The following is a 16,753-nucleotide window of genomic DNA, read 5'->3' as shown; positions in this document are numbered from 1 at the left end:
CTTTCCTTATTGATATGATTGTATCATCTTATGAATTCCTCCTTGAGAGATGAATAGACATATAATACACAATTCCAAAAGCATTCTCTTCTTGGCACCAAAGCCATGTCGTAAAAATAGGAAAAAACTTAGCTGTGCGCGATAGCATTGCCGCAGCTCAGCTATGTTTGGTGCGCCGTTGACCAGCAAGCGACTATCGTCGTTGTTGACTATAGATTAGCAAGCGACTGTTGTCATTGCAACTCCTCTCTGAATTCGAAACGAACAGCGAGCGACCTGTGTCGTTGCTGCCCAGATTTCTTTGAAATCAGTTTCAATCAGAAACCATAACCTAATCATCAGTTTGCCGTTGAGTCTGCTGCCCACTAGCGCACCGGTGCACACACACCAAACCTGAACCACTGACCCTCTGTTGACATCACCATTGTAATCACATGGCTGCCTAGAACAACCGCCTGCACCGCCTACATCCCGTCGCAGATCGTCTTTGACCCCGACCCGACTGCATCCAACTGCTGCAACCCAGTCGACCAGACCTGTTGCCTCACATCGTCACAATCCGACCAGTCGTTGTAGCAGACCACGAACGCATCGCCGCCATTGCGCCGGAAAACGTGACCCACTGATCCATTCTTGCACACGTTCTCACAGAAAAAATAAAAAATAAAAAAAAGAAAGAGGAAGAAAGAAAAAGAAATTTTTTGAAATTTTTTTTTTTGGCCCCGTGTAGGCTGACTTGCTTGGACTTGGTTTGATTGTAAATTTGGGCCTTATCCATCACTCTCTCGCGTTGCACTCAACTTACTTAGCTCAATGACATTAGAGGCTCATGTCCATCCAAATCAATCTAACCTAACAAGATAGGAGAGTATGACCAATTGTAAGGCTTTACAAGTTTGTACATCTGTTACGAATAATACGTGGATAATTGAATTCGATGCTACTGAACATATGACTTGTGATTCTAGATAAGTACAAGCCTTAAAACCGTCCACCAAAACTTTCGTGAGTGTTGCCAACGGTAATGTTGCCTCCATTATTGGGGAAAACACTGTCTCCCTTTCTGATACCCTTAATCTTGATACCGTACTTGTTGTTCCTTCCCTAGATTATAATTTGTTATCTATTGCTCAAATAATTGTCGCCCAACATTGTCTTGTGATTTTTTGGCCTTCTTTTTATGTTTTCAAGGACATTCAGACTCGCAAGAAGATTGGTTATGGTGTTAGAAAGGGGAGGCTTTACTACTTGGAGCCGACATCAAACAATATCCAAATGTTAACTCAAACACTTGTTGTGGAAGGATCTCAAAAGGAGAGGAATAAAGTTTCGGAGGTTTGGTTATGGCATCGTCGCCTTGGACATGCTTTTTTTATGGAGGTTGTTTCCTAGCCTATTTGTTAAGCATGATATGTCTAGCTTTAAATGTTGTGTTTGTGAACTGTCTAAGAGTCATCGTACTTCATTTCCGTCAAGTTTGAATAAAAGTTTGACAAATAACTTTGTAGGAATATATATGCAAGGATCTTTTGGCAATTCATCATCATCTGGTATATCTCAAGAATCATCTAGCAATTCTGAAGGTATGATTTTCCCTACAGGAGAGACAATCATAGGGGTACCAAATGGTGTCTCTACTTTTAGTATGCCATTTCCACAACAAAGTCTTTATGTGCCTTCTTCTAGCTCCTATCTTGCAGGTCCATATCCTTCTATTCCATCACCATAACGATTTCCACAACAGTTTCCTCCATATATGGGAAATCAATATGGTACTCTAGAGTCTCCATACTCAGGTTTGTCTCAACTTCAACAGGAGCAATTTCCTAATCTTTCAAATAGCTATGGCTTTGTGGGACAAAATGGTGTTCTAAGGCAATTTTCTAGTTCTAATGGTAACTACAGGAACTCAAATGGGAATGGGAATTACAAAGGCTCAAATGAAAATGGAAATTACAGGAATTCAAATGGTTCTAATGGCGAAGGTCAATCTTTTGGTGGTAAGCAGAATGGTTGTTCATGGAAATCATGGTATGGGAGTATTGAGACTAGATCACAAATTGTACTAGAATGTCATATTTGTTCTAAACGAGGTCATACTACCCCTAATTGTTGGGAAAGGTCAACTAATCCTAGTTCTATGGGAAACATTGCGAAATGTTAGATTTGTGGAAAGAAATGGAATAGTGTTGTGCACCTCTTCTATTACTTTAACTACAATGCAAGCTCAAGCTTCACATCCATTTCTTCCCAATGATTCATAGATAGTTGATACAGAGGCATCACATCATATGACAGCTGATATAAACTCTCTGCAACAAGTAACATCATATGAAGGCAGTGACAAAATTACAATTGGTAATGGGGAAGATCTTCCAATAAAACATATTGGTTCTGCAAAATTGGAAATGTTACCACTCTTTAATTCTGAGAAGTGTTTTACATGTTCCAACCATAACTGTTAGTTTGTTATCTGTGAAACAGTTATGCAAAGATCTACAGGTTTATTTGTGATGATTAACTTCTATGTGCATGAAAATGCAACTAAGGTTGTAATCTACCAAGGAAGGAGCATTGATGGAGAGTTATTTCAAATTCTAGTGGAGTTGCTTTCAAAATGAGTAGTAAAGGCAACACAAGATTCTGTGGCTTTGCTTGGACAGAGAGTGAAATTTACAGTTTGGCATCAAAGATTTGGATATCCCAGCAATGAAGTGTTATCTACAATGATGAAGTAATCTAATATAGTTAGTTCATTTGATGATAAGCAATATCTATGTTCTTTTTGTATTTCTGGCAAGATGTCTAGGTTACCCTTCACAGATATGAAAGAAACTTCTATTTTTCCCTTTCAAAAAGTGCATTCAAATCTTTGTGGTCCTTCACCAACTAGATCCATAGAAGGATACAAGTACTATGTGAATTTTGTTGATGAATTCACTAGATATGTATGGATATTCCCATTGATAACAAAATAGAAGTCTTTGCAGTTTTTCAGAAGTTCTATAGCTTTGTTCATACTCAGTTCAGTTTTGATATTGAGTGTTTGCAAACTGATGGTGGTGGGGAATATATGAGTCATAGCTTTGATGAATTCTTGAAGAATAAAGGGATTGTACATATGGTGTCTTGTCCATATACCCATCAGCAAAATGGAATTGTTGAGAGGAAACATAGACACATTATAGAGACAGCTATAACATTGATGACAACAGCAACATTGCCTCAAGACTTGTGGTTCCATGCTTGTTCACATTCTGTGTTTCTCATAAATAGAATGCCGAGTAAGAATCTAGGAATGTAGTCCCCTTATCAGAGGTTGTTTGGCTCTTATCCACAGCCACCGGGTTTAAAGATCTTTGGGACAACTGTTTATCGCTATATAAGACCATATAATGAAAACAAACTCCAACCTAGATCATCATTGTGTCTTTTTAGACTATGCAATGGGATATAAGGGAGTGATCTGTTATCTTGTGCAAACCAGTAAATTCATCATCTCAAGACATACAAATGTAATTCTAGGAATCCTAGAATACAAGCACAAGTTGAGACTCAAGAATGCAGATCCTTTTTAACTCCAATAATAGTTACACTCCCATCATACTCAATGTCAAGAAATATGCATTATGATATTGTGGATGTTACTTCTTTAGATTATACAACAACAATTGATACTGGAATTCAAGTTCTATAATGCAGTCTGGTACAAAGTCTTGTTCAGTGCAAACTACAAATTTTGAAGACAGAAGTGAATTTGAAACAACTCCATCACCTCCATCTACAACCTCAATGTTACATGTCATAGATCCTGCACAATTAAAGGTATTACTTCCACTCGATCCTCATATACCTTTTATTCCATCACAAAATAACAATTATGTTCAAAGAGTGCAAACCAGATTACAAAACAGGTGCTATTCCAAGAAAACACTATGCAAGCTACTTAGCTTCATTACCAGAACTTACATCACTCAAGCTTGATGAAGAATCTTATACTAGAGGCTTACCTTTTATTGCAAACATTAGTGATGTAGCTAAACCAACTACATTTCGAAGGCCAACAACAAAATGTGAATGACAAAAGGCAATGCAGAGGAGTTTGATGCATTAAAAAGTCAAAGAACTTGGGTGTTAGTTCATCCACCAGCTCACATATCCATATGGTTCAATTGCAAGATACAAAGCTCGTTTAGTAGCATAGGGTTATACTCAAGAGTTAGGTTTTGATTACTTTGAGACATTTAGCCTTGTTGTGAGACATACCATAGTGAGATTGATTATACCACTTGCAGCCATCATCGATGAGAATTAAGGCAGCTTGACATTAAAAATGCATTTTTGCTTGGGGATTTAGAGGAAAAAGTTAGGCTTTATGGATCAATCAAAACCTGATCATGTTTCCAAGTTAGTTAGGTCACTCTATAGACTAAAACAGGCTCCAAGAGTCTAGAATACAAAATTCACAAGCTATCTTCCAGTAATGGGTTTTCAAATGTCATAGTCTGATAACAGCTTGTTTGTTAAATGTGATAGAAATGATGTCATTGCACTACTACTATATGTAGATGACATAATTTTAACAGGGTCAAACTCCACAAAGGCACATGCAGTAATTCAAGAATTAGGTGATATGTTTGAACTCAAGGATATGGGGAAGTTGTCCTATTTCTTGGGATTGCAAATTTAGTACAAAGATAATGGTGACATCTTTGTCAACCAATCAAAATATGAAAAAGACTTAATCCATAAGGCAGGAATGGACACATGTAAGCCTACTTCAATTCTTTGTAAGCCACATACTCAACTCTTAGCTTCTGAATGTGTACCTTTGACTAATCATACTATGTATTGGAGCTTGGTAGGTGCTCTTCATTACCTCACCTTTACCAGACCTAATTTAGCATATTCAGTGAATGTGGCTTGCCAATATATGATACAGACGAATATTTTGGTTATGTAAAAATGATCCTAAGGTATGTTCAAGTTACTACACAGTGTGGATGGACATATTCAGCAGCATCTGACAACTTTATCATAACTTTCTCGGATTCAAATTGGGCTGCTGATCCAAACACAAGGTGATCTATTACAGGTTTTGTGGTATATATAGGGTTAAATCCAATCTTATGGCAATCTAAGAAAAAAATCCTCAGTTTCTAGAAGTTCCACGGAAGCAGAATACAAAGCCCTTGCTCATTGTGTAGAAGATGTAGTATGGATTCAATTACTTTTAAAATACTTACATCAATTTATTTCAGAACCACCTCTACTTCATTGTGACTGTGAAATCCCACCCCTGGATTTTACTATTTAAATAGTGTATTCAGTATTTGGAAGTCGCGTTGTGTATATATATATAGAAAACAAAAAGTTTTTACAAAACACGAAAGTGAAGGGCATTTTAGTACTCTTAAAAGTAAAGAGAAAGTTTAATAACAATTGATAAAATGAAAGTAATAACATAATTAAAATAAATAAATAAATAAAATAATAAAACAAAAGATAAGAAGAAAAAAAAAGAAAGGAGGGGGGATGAACGGAAAGGAAAGGAGAAGGAGGAAGAGGGCTCGACCAATGGGGAAGAGAGAGGAAGAACAAGGGAACAATGAGGGAGGAAGAAAGAAGGGAAAGGAGGGAAGAGAGAATGAGGGGAAACTGGACCGCCCATTTGACACATATCTCTTGCAACCCGACCCGGTTGGAACCCATGGCACCCAATGGTTCTTCAGCTAATTTCTAATGAATTACACCGAGACACCACATGGAAAACACTCCACGACCCTCCTTCTACCATTTCCACATCAAATTCGATGAGATTAGGCTCGAAATTATGAAGAATTCCACCAGTAGGTGCGTGATGGTTCCCCGACGGTGATCCGCCATTCCCAAAGGTAACTCTATCAAACCCCATAACCAAAAGGCTCCTCTCAACCTCAGGAACAAAGCCTAAGCAGTGGAGAAGGCATTGGAGCTAGTATGGAGATGGAATCAAAGCCCACTCTTTCTAGGGTTTCCGGGGGGTTTGAGTTAAATTGGGAGTTTTCCTAGCCAAATTGGCCGTGGTCACAAGTATGAAACTTGCTCTCCTCATTGAGATCTACAAATTTATAAATTTTGGTAATTTTTGGAAATAGTTGAATTTTCCGGCGAGTCGGGGCGGCGTGTGGGCCGAGACCCCACCTGCCCTTCCTAGACTAATTTGGATACCCTGATTCCATATGTGACGTCTGATTGATGAAATCTCATCGTATGACTAGTTTTGATAGAGACTGCAAATTGGACATTATATGAATCAACCATCTGATCATTGGATCGTTACCAAACTTTAATACATAATAGTACGTAATATTTGAGGATCATAGGAACTGACGGATTGGGAATCCCATGTACGGATCTTCCCAAATTGGATTTCCAAGTTTGTAAAACCAAACGTTGATAGCAACCTAATTCTAGCAATTGGTGGAGATCCGACCGTTGGATCATTCCGATATTTTAGAATATAGTTCTAGAAGATAAATGAGACCCTTGGGAAGTTACAGATTGGAAATCCATGGGTAGATGTTCCAGATTGACTTTTATAGGGCTGTGGACCCTACCGTTGACAGGGACTTGGCTTTTGATGAATAAGTTACGTGTTGATCTTAAATAATAAAATTAGTAACGCAAGAGGGTATGTAGGGATTAATGGGCCTATATTGGTTAGTGAGTTATCCCAAATAGTAAATACCTCGGTTTGCGTATATGGGACATCATATTGTGATATATATATATATATATGTGTGTGTGTGTGTGTGTGTGTGTGTGTGTGTTTATTTATCTTCTTGATAACATGAATGATATTTATGATGAAGATTATGACAATGTGATCCAAAAATCCTATTAGAAGATTTTGTGGAACCTATATGCTTGTGTGACATATTAGTTGGTGGCTATGAGAAGTTGATAGTGTAGGTGACTACGTTGTAATTTATAGGGGTTGAGGTAGTGGTAGGTTGTGTGAGGGATTTACTGCACCATGTAGTAGTGGTACATGGGTGGTCCTACTTAGTATATCCGAGAATGGGGGACCATACGCATTCTAGGGGTGTTGAGAATTAGATATATCTGGTACATTCGGTAGGTACTATATCCACTTGGATTCCATTGAGTGATGGTTTGGAATCCCTTCTACTTTTCGATTTCATTGAGTGATGGTCAGGAATCGTATCCATTTGGATTCCGTTGAGTGATAGTCCGGAATCCCTTCTATTCCGTGATTCCATTGAGTGATGGTTTGGAATCGTATCTAGCTTGGGTTTCATTGAGTGGTTCGTTATGCCTTGTACTCCACGATTCCGTTGAGTGATAGTCCGAAATCGTACCCAGTTTGAGTTTCATTGAGTGGTTCATTATGCATTGTACTGTGATGGTCCAGAATCGTATCCAGCTTGGGTTTCATTGAGTCGTTCGTTATGCATTGTACTCTGAGATTTCGTTAAGAGGTCCGGAATCCCTTATACTCTGCGATTCCATTGAGTGATGGTCCAGAATCGTATCCTGATTTGGATTCCGTTGAGTGATTCAGAATCCTACTTGATGTTTTGATTCCGTTGAGTGGTCCAGAACCCGATGTTGATGGATTTCGTTGAAAGGTCCGAAATCGCATCATTTGACTTGTTGGTTCCTTGGATTTGATTTCAGCATTAAAGATGTAGGCTTCGGCCGAACTGTGTCGCTCTAGCCCTGCATTTTGGTCTATGATATATGTTATTGATTGATGTGATTGTGGAATGATGTTGGTTGTGATTGTTGTCATTATGATTAGACTAGTTAACCAATATGGCTAGGGAATAATATTGTGCTTCGTTGGTTATTTGATATGTTACATATTGTGGATTGAAGTATCATGTTGGAAACATAGTGATTTATATGATGTATGGAATGGAAATCTTGAACGTTGTTGATGCACAAAATCAGTGAGGACTTTGGTACAACAGAAAGTGTCAAGTTTGTGACCTTTGCTGGATTGCTCCGGTCACTAGTGTGGATAAGTATGTAAATGGATAGAGACAGGGAAGCAAACACAAGATGTACGTGGTTCACCCGGATTGGCTACGTCCACGGAGTAGAGGAGTTCTCATTAATTATGAAGGGTTTACATAAGTACATAGGTTCAAGCTCTCATTTAGTGAGTACTAGTGAATGATTTAGTACAAATGACATTAGGAAATATTGTGAGAGAATGATCTCATTTTATAGAAGAGAGTTTCTAGCTTTGTTCTAACTTTGACACGTGTCGTGATGTGAATGGCCTCTGATGTTGACACGTGTCGCGCTATGATTGGCATCTGATGTCGACACGTGTCACGCTGTGATTGGCCTTCTGGTTGGAGGGAAACTCTTGTGGATCTTTGACAGTATAACGTTGACCGGTGCTCAGTAGTTTCAGGATTGGTCAAGTATGGTACAAACAATGCTCCCCTAAGTTCTCGAGTGAAGGAAGCTCCTCGGTTGGGAACTTGCAAGATCCAAGCCGCTGAGTAATCACGAAACTTTTAAGTACCGAAGTGTGGTATCGCTTTCACTTGCCTTATCTATCTCATAGGTAGATGTGGCATCTTCTCTGAAAGTATTTTTCCTCCATCCAAGGGTGGTATCTTTAACCGATGGAGATGCACAAGGTAATGTATCAATTTCACTTGAAGCTTACTTGTAGTTTTGGACTTGGTCAAGCGCGATACAAACCCTATAGTAGAAGTCCCCCAAGTCTCTGAGCGAAGAGATCTACCGAAAGAAGTGACAGACAAGGTAAGCAATCAGAGTTCCAAGTAATCAGTCCCAAATCAGAAGTTTGATTTCGAGTTCCGGCTGATTGTTCTCATTCACATTTTTTTGTAGACATCAACAAGGACAAAGAGAAGGACATGGAGAAGAGATGATATGAGATACTTTTGCTTTTGAAGATCTTTCCACATGCTTATTTTTGAACTGGGCTGGAGGGTTTTCTGGTTTCCTCCAAAATATAAGGCCGACTCAAGAATTTATGGGTCAAAACAAGTCCATCAAATCAAAAGTTCGTTCGACCTTGATAATATGAGATACTTTTGCTTTTGAAGAAGTAATAGGTGAATCGACACGTGTTCTGTTGCGCTTGTCTCCACATGCTTCCTTGTATCCTTTTCACTTACCCTATATGTTCCTCAGGCAGATGTGGTGTCTTCTCTGGAAGCATAAGATGTTGAAGATGAGTACTCGAGAGCAATGTTAGGTAAGTAATCAGGCAAGGGATTCCAGGCAGTCAGTTCCTGACTGGAAACTTGATTCCAAGTGCTGACTGATTGCTCTCTTTCTCTTTGTCTTACAGGTAAGAGCAAGGGCAAAGGAAAATACAGGGAAAAAGCATGATATGGGATACTCTTGCTTTTGACCCTGATGATATGAGATACTCTTGCTCTGTTATGGCTAGTTTGCAGAGGTTTTATTGGGGGAAGAAAGCTGAGTATTTCGAGAGACTTTGTTGGAAGTGCCCTCTCAGATATGAGGAAGGGTTAAGCATTTTTGCAAGTCTGCCTGTCCGTGGAGGATGGAGGTCGACATATATAGGAGTTTCCCCAACAACAAGTAGTAATGCTATTCCTTTACTCTTCTTGGTCATAGAAATGTAGTAGGAGCTGCAAGCTTCACGTGTTTTAACTTTGTCAGAGCACTTTGAAAAAGTGGTCCGTGGTATCCGGAAAGCTGATGTTACGTGTGAAGATTGCAGACAAGCTTTATCCAAGGAAATCTGGCTCTCGAAGCTTGGAGAGTAGTGCCTCTTCAGTTTTCGAGCAAGAAGATGTTAAAGATTTGGCTCTCGAAATTTGAAGAGCATTGCCTCTTCGATTTTTGAACAAGCAATCCTATTGGGAGTCTTCTTTCGAGATTCGGAGAGCGGTGCCTCTTCGATTTTTGAGAAAGCAATCCTGTTGGGAGTCTGACTCTCGAGATTCGGAGAACGGTGCCTTTTCGATTTTTGAGCAAGTAATCTTGTTGGGGGTCTGGCTCTCGAGATTCTGAGAGCGGTGCCTCTTCAATTTTTGAGCAAGTAATCCTGTTGGGGGATTTGGCTCTCGAGATTCGTAAAGCGATGCCTCTTCGATTTTTGAGAAAGCAATCCTGTTGGGAGTCTGGCTCTCGAGATTCAGAGAACGGTGCTTCTTTGATTTTTGAGCAAGTAATCCTGTTGGGGGTCTGGCTCTCGAGATTCTGAGAGCGGTGTCTCTTCAAATTTTTGAGAAAGCAATCATGTTGCCTTTTCTTTTATAGGGGCGCCAATTGTGTGCAAGAAGTACGTTCATAGAGTTATTGCTTGTAGTAATTTTCCCTTTATTTTTGTACTTCAGAGATTTATTGGACTCATTTTTGCTTCATCATTTCTGAAAATGTCTGGCCCATCCGACCGTCATTTTTACTTGAACTTTGGTGAAGAGGCAGCCATGTCTCCTCAAGACAACATATGGCGTACATCCTTCTTATCCCTTACTGGTCCTCTTACCATTGCGGACTCTGTGATGAAGAATGATATGACTGCTGTGGTGGTGGCCAGGAACCTTCTTACTCCCAAAGATAACAGACTACTTTCCAAACGGTCTGATGAGTTGGCTGTTAAGCATTCTCTGGCTCTTAGTGTTCAGTGTGCAGGTTCTGTGTCTAATATGGCCCAACGCCTATTTGCTCGAACCCGCCAAGTTGAATCATTGACGGCTGAAGTGATAAGTCTCAAACAAGAGATCAGAGGGCTCAAGCATGAGAATAAACAGTTGCACAGGCTCGCACATGACTATGCTACAAACATGAAAATGAAGCTTGACTAGCTGCAGGAATTTGATGGTCAGATTTTACTTGATCATCAGAGGTTTGTGGGTTTGTTCCAAAGGCATTTATTGCTTTCGTCTTCTGGGGATGTACCGCATAATGAAGCTCTAAATGATCAACCTCTGGTGCCTCCTCCTTCTGGGGTTCTGCCCAGTCTGAGGCTCCGAATAATCACCCTCTGGTGCCTCCTCTTTCTGGGGCTCTGCCGACTACTGAGACTTCTCCTGAGCAACCTTTGTGAAGGCTACCTCTTGTTTGTTTATTTTGATTCATGTATATGTACATATTTGTAACTTATTGGAGATATCAATAAATAAGTTTTGCTTCATTTCAACGTATTGTGTTAAATACACCAAGGCCTCCTTCACTAAGTTCTTTGAATTTTTTCTTTTGTTGAAGCTTGTATGTTGAAGCTTTGTGAGTGAAGTATGTAGGTTGAGGTAGTGCTCCCTTAATTTCCCGAGTGAGGAAAACTTCTCGGTTGGAGACTTAAAAGATCCAAGTCACTAAGTAGTCGTGAACCTTCCAAGTACCAAGGTGTAGTAGCATATGGTAAGAGTCCCTCAAGTCTCCAGTTGAGGGAGTTGACGAAGGAGGTGTCTTGCTAGTAGCCAAGTTTCCAAAGTAACAAAACTTCACCATTTTCCTTTCTAAGTGGTAGCCCAAAACTCCTCATTCATATATATTTGTTATGAAAGTTGTTAGGCCCAAAGAAGAGGAGGCCTAGGCCTTTTTTGAATTTTCGAAAATATATATATTTTTTAAAGCTTTATAGGTGAAGCTTTGTAGGGTGAAGCTTTGATGTTGAAGCTTTGTAGGTGAAGCTTTGGTGTTGAAGCTTTGTAGGTGAAGCTTTGTTGGTGAAGCTTTGTTGTTGAAACTTTGTTGTTGAAGCTTTGTAGGTGAAGCTTTATGGTGAAGCTTTGAGGTGAAGCTTTGTAGTGAAGCTTTGAAGGTTGAAACTTTGAGGTGAAGCTTTGTAGTGAAGCTTTGAAGGTTGAAACTTTGTAGGTGAAGTTTTGTAGGTGAAGCTTTGTGGTGAAGCTTGTAGGTGAAGTTTTGTGGTGAAGCTTTGAGGGTTGAAGCTTTGTTGGGTACCATGAATTGATTTTGCTTCACACTATCTTGATCAAGAGTGTATGAAGTTTTTGGCATTTGTAGTTGTCATCCATTTGTTGAAGCTTTTGTTGGTGAAGCTTTTGTGGTGAAGCTTTGTAAGTGAAGCTTTGTAGTGAAGCTTTGTTGAGTACCATGAATTGATTTTGCTTCACACTATCTTGATCAAGAGTGTATGGAGCTTTTGGCATTTGTAGTTGCCCTCCATTTGTTGAAGCTTTTGTGGTGAATCTTTGTAGGTGAAGCTTTGAGGTTTAAGTTTTGTTGGGTACCATGAATTGATTTTGCTTCACACTATCTTGATCAAGAGTGTGTGAAGCTTTTGGCATTTGTAGTTGCCCTTCATTTGTGAAGCTTTTGTTGGTGAAGCTTTATTGGGTACCATGAATTGATTTTGCTTTACATTATCTTGATCAAGAGTGTATGAAGCTTTTGAGAATTGTAGTTGCCCTCCATTTGTTAAAGCTTTTGTGGTGAAGCTTTTGTGTTGAAGCTTTGTAGGGTACGATGAATTGATTTTGCTTCACACTATCTTGATCAAAAGTGTGTGAAACTTTTGAGAATTGTAGTTGCCCTCCATTTGTTGAAGTTTTTGTTGGTGAAGCTTTTGTGGTGAAGCTTTGTCGGTGAAGCTTTGAGGTTGAAGCTTTGTTGGATACCATGAATTGATTTTGCTTCACACTATCTTGATCGAGAGAGTGTGAAGCTTTTGGCATTTGTAGTTGCCCTTCATTTGTTGAAGTTGTTGAATTTCCCAATTTCCTTTTTTTTTTTTTTTTTTGGGAAAACTAGAAATTTGAAAATGTGGGAGAGACAACATATACAAATTTTGCTTCCACACTGTTGAGCAAGAGATTGTGATGCAAGCCACACCTTATAGTAGTCGAAGGTTTGGATGAACCATATAAATTGAATTTGCTTCGAACAGTCTTGATCAAGAATGTGTGAAGCTTTCTACGAGTTGTAGTGTTTGCATTGTTACAGAGGAGAAATGTCTGAAGCTGATGCAAGAGGGCTGAAGAGCTTGATCTTCGTATACCATGCATTGAAGCCGTTGTTGGCTTGCAATAAGACTTTGTTGGTGACTGATGCGATGAAAGTTAAGCACTCAAATTAAACCCTCTTGTTATCAAATTGTAGTATAAATGCAAGTAGGGATCGTTCTAAACTGGGGATTAGGAGGGCTTGTTAAAACCTCTAAACTTACTCAAAAACATAAAAACAAAGTTAAAAACGTTTGAATAGACTCAAGGGACTCAAAACAGATTCTAAAGACTCAAAACTGCCTAAAAAAACACAAACTGGGCAGATTTGACTCTAACACAATTTTGGACGAATTTAGTGTTTTGGTTTGAATCAAAACACTCAAAAACACAAACGAAACCGAAATTTAACACTTTGAAACAAGAAAGTAAAATGGGGATTTTGGTTTTGATGAATTTGAAACAAACAAACAAGTTATAAAACTAGGCAGATTGTAAGACAAATTTGAGGAATACGATGATGGATGGATTAGTTAGAGGTCCATTCTTCACATATGACACACTTGTACATGAATCGATTTCCAATTGCTTTTCAATAAACTATTATGCTCAACACCCCAGATTAACCGTGATGCACAAATTAACCCTCAGATTTTCCTTTACTCATTGAATTGGATGAATGCATGCGACAACCCAAATCATTCTCTAAAAGTCCCCTATATGAATGCATAATAGAGATACAATCAGAGATCATTACGTTCAATGAAAATCATAAGTGTTGACGAGGCAATTATAACTATGAATGTATGATACAATTGCCAAGAATTCAATTAACGCGATTGTGATAAACAACCTTCACTACTCATGAATATAAACTTGTAACAATTAGGTGAAACTCATTTATATTCTAGCATCTAATTCATGCATGAAAATTAAGTATGCATCCTTAATAAATATACAAGAATCAGTTATGAATAAAATAGATAATTGAATTGCAATCACAACTTATCAAATCACAATTGGAAGAAATCAATTCATATCTCAAGCATGTTCGTGGCTTCAAACTTCCCCCTAACTAAATGGGGGTTTAGCCACTCATAATTGCAACAAAATCAAAAAATGAATTTAACATTGGAAACAAAAGAAAGAAAACACCTAAACACTCCAACGATCCAAGTTGACAGCACGCACGTCCAATCACTTTCCTTTCCTTCCTTTGCTACGGCACAAGGTGTTGGTGAGTGTTTGAAGGTTTGTTTGTATGGAGGAATGGATGTGTTTGGATGAAGGTTGTATTGAAATGGGAGTGAATGATCTAAAAAATATATCAACTCCATTTATGTTACACACACTTCCTTTTATAGAGGAAGTGCAAGGCAAAGCATGGGTAAAATGGAGTAGTGTTGAAATGATTCAAAGGTGAAAGTGGAGTAATGATGCAAAGCATGGGTAAAATGGAGTGGTGTTGAAATGATTCAAAGGTGAAAGTGAAGTAATGATGCAAAGCATGGGTAAAATGGAGTGGTGATGAAATGATTCAAAGGTGAAAGTGATGTAATGATGCAAAGCATGGGTAAAATGGAGTGGTGTTGAAATGATTCAAAGTAATGATGCATGAAATCTGAAATGATGGAGGGAACAAGGAATGGTGTAGCAATTGAGTGCAATGATTCAATGTAATGATGCATGAAATCTGAAATGATGGAGGGAACAAGGAATGGTGTAGCAATTAAGTGCAAGGAGGGAACATGGATGATGATAAGGTAATCTTGACTCATGTTTCTTCTTTGGTTGCTGAGCTCTTTGTCATTTTTACATTAATTCTTCTTTCTTTTTAACACATTCCAAGCCTCTTTAATCTTCAATTTTGTCCATCCACCTTGCTCCATGCATGTGTTATCCATTCCAAGCCCAAAACTACTCCAAAATGCACCTTATTGCTTTATAAGGCCTATGGACCTACAAACACACGAAAATAGCTTAAAATACATAATTAACTAAGAAATAACAACATAAAAGTATGAGAACAAGCTAACTCAATCGCATAAATATGCTCCTATCAATGACTATAACTTTTGTTAGGCATAAGTGCTCCCCTAGTTGAGTTGTAAAGCTTGAGAGTTTTTGATTATTTGTAAATGCTAGGAGTTCACATGTACAAGTTGTATCACTCGTCTTCTGGTTGGTGGAATGAATGGTGAGTTGCTTTCATCACTTGGTTGATGGTACGAATGTGGGTTCATTCATCACATTTCATCACATTTCATCATTTGGTTGGTGGCACGAAGGTGAGTTCTTTCTTCACCTAGTTGGTGATAAGAGTGGCGTGTTGCCAAATAATATTAGAGTATAGGTTGTACATTTCATCACCTGGTTGGTTGCATGAAGGTGAGTTCTTTTTTCACCTGGTTGGTGATAAGAATGGCAAGTTGCCAAATACAAGTTAGAGTACGGGTTGTACATTTCATCACCTGGTTGGTGGCACAAAGGTGAGTTCCTTCTTCACCTGGTTGGTGATAACAGTGGCAAGTTGCCAAATAATATTAGAGTACATGTTGTACATTTCATCACCTGGTTGGTGGCACGAAGGTGAGTTCATTCATCACCTAGTTGGTGAGGATAAGGGCAAGGTGTCGAGGCACATTGTAGCAAGTGTCGAATGACACAAAGTATGTTGAACCCTTTCGAAGCACAGTTGGCTTATGTATGGATGTGTTGGAATGTATGATGTTTATGTATGAATGTGTTGGAATGTATGATGTTTATATATGAATGTGTTGGAATGTATGATGTTTATGTTGATTGACATGAGTGATGCTTATGAATGTTTTGCTATGCATGAAGGGATCCATGCTTTCGATATGTGAACCATGTTGGTTGTAACACTTAGTATCACATACTTTGTGTCAAAGTATGCATGTTGAAGCTCTGAGTTGGAGTATAGAGGTAGGTCAACGTAGACCAAGTGTTCCAGTGCTAGGAATGCAAAAGACTCAGAAGAAGTTGTTTGAATTCCCTCTTCTTTAAATATTTGCCGAATGGCTTATGTGACAAAAGATCTCAAGCGGTTGAGGGTCAAAACATTTGTAATGTGTATGCCTTCTTATAATAACATTTCCTTCAATACCTAGTCCTCCACTTTGAAAGAGTGAGGTTTGGCCCCATAGTCATAATAGTCGACCGTACGTTCACCCCTGGTTGTCTTGATACGAACTTTTATCCCTCTTGTTGTAATGGGCTTGCTGAGAGTAAAAATCTTTTCTCTTACCAAGAGACAAATACGTTTGATGACTTAGCGAGTAGCTAAATGAGGTAGGAGATGATGCAATGGGTGTCTGAATAGCCAAGATCTCCTATGCCATGGTAGATCAAAGAGGTAGATATGCTCAATCGGATCTTCCCTCCCAGTATAAGATTGCAAGCCAAGCTTCTGTTTCATTTCTCCTTGTAGAGGGGTGCCAAGGATTCTCTTTGTCAAAGGGTCGGGCCTTGGTTGATCCCAGCCAGGGATTTGGACATGACGCTCGGCCTTTAGCATGTTCACCTCTTCGAGGAGATGCAGGATAAAAGGGTCTTGAGTGGAGTCAGGCATCATTAGAACTCTCATTCGTAAGTTTTTCTCATCCCTTGGAAGTATGAGAGTTTAGTTAAAGGCATGTGGTTTGTTCTTAGATTCACCGTACTAGCTTTCTAGACGTGTCGTTTGGATGTCTCTCGAGTCTCCTTCACCTTCTTGTCCCTCCAAGGCATGTGGTTCCTTTCTTGGATTAGGCGTTGGCCTACGTTATGTTAGAGGACCGAGCCCTTCGATGACTCTT

This window comes from Malus domestica, chromosome 05 (assembly GCF_042453785.1).
Source record: "Malus domestica chromosome 05, GDT2T_hap1".
In the NCBI taxonomy this organism is placed as follows: domain Eukaryota; kingdom Viridiplantae; phylum Streptophyta; class Magnoliopsida; order Rosales; family Rosaceae; genus Malus; species Malus domestica.
Note: the sequence above shows the minus strand (reverse complement) of the source record.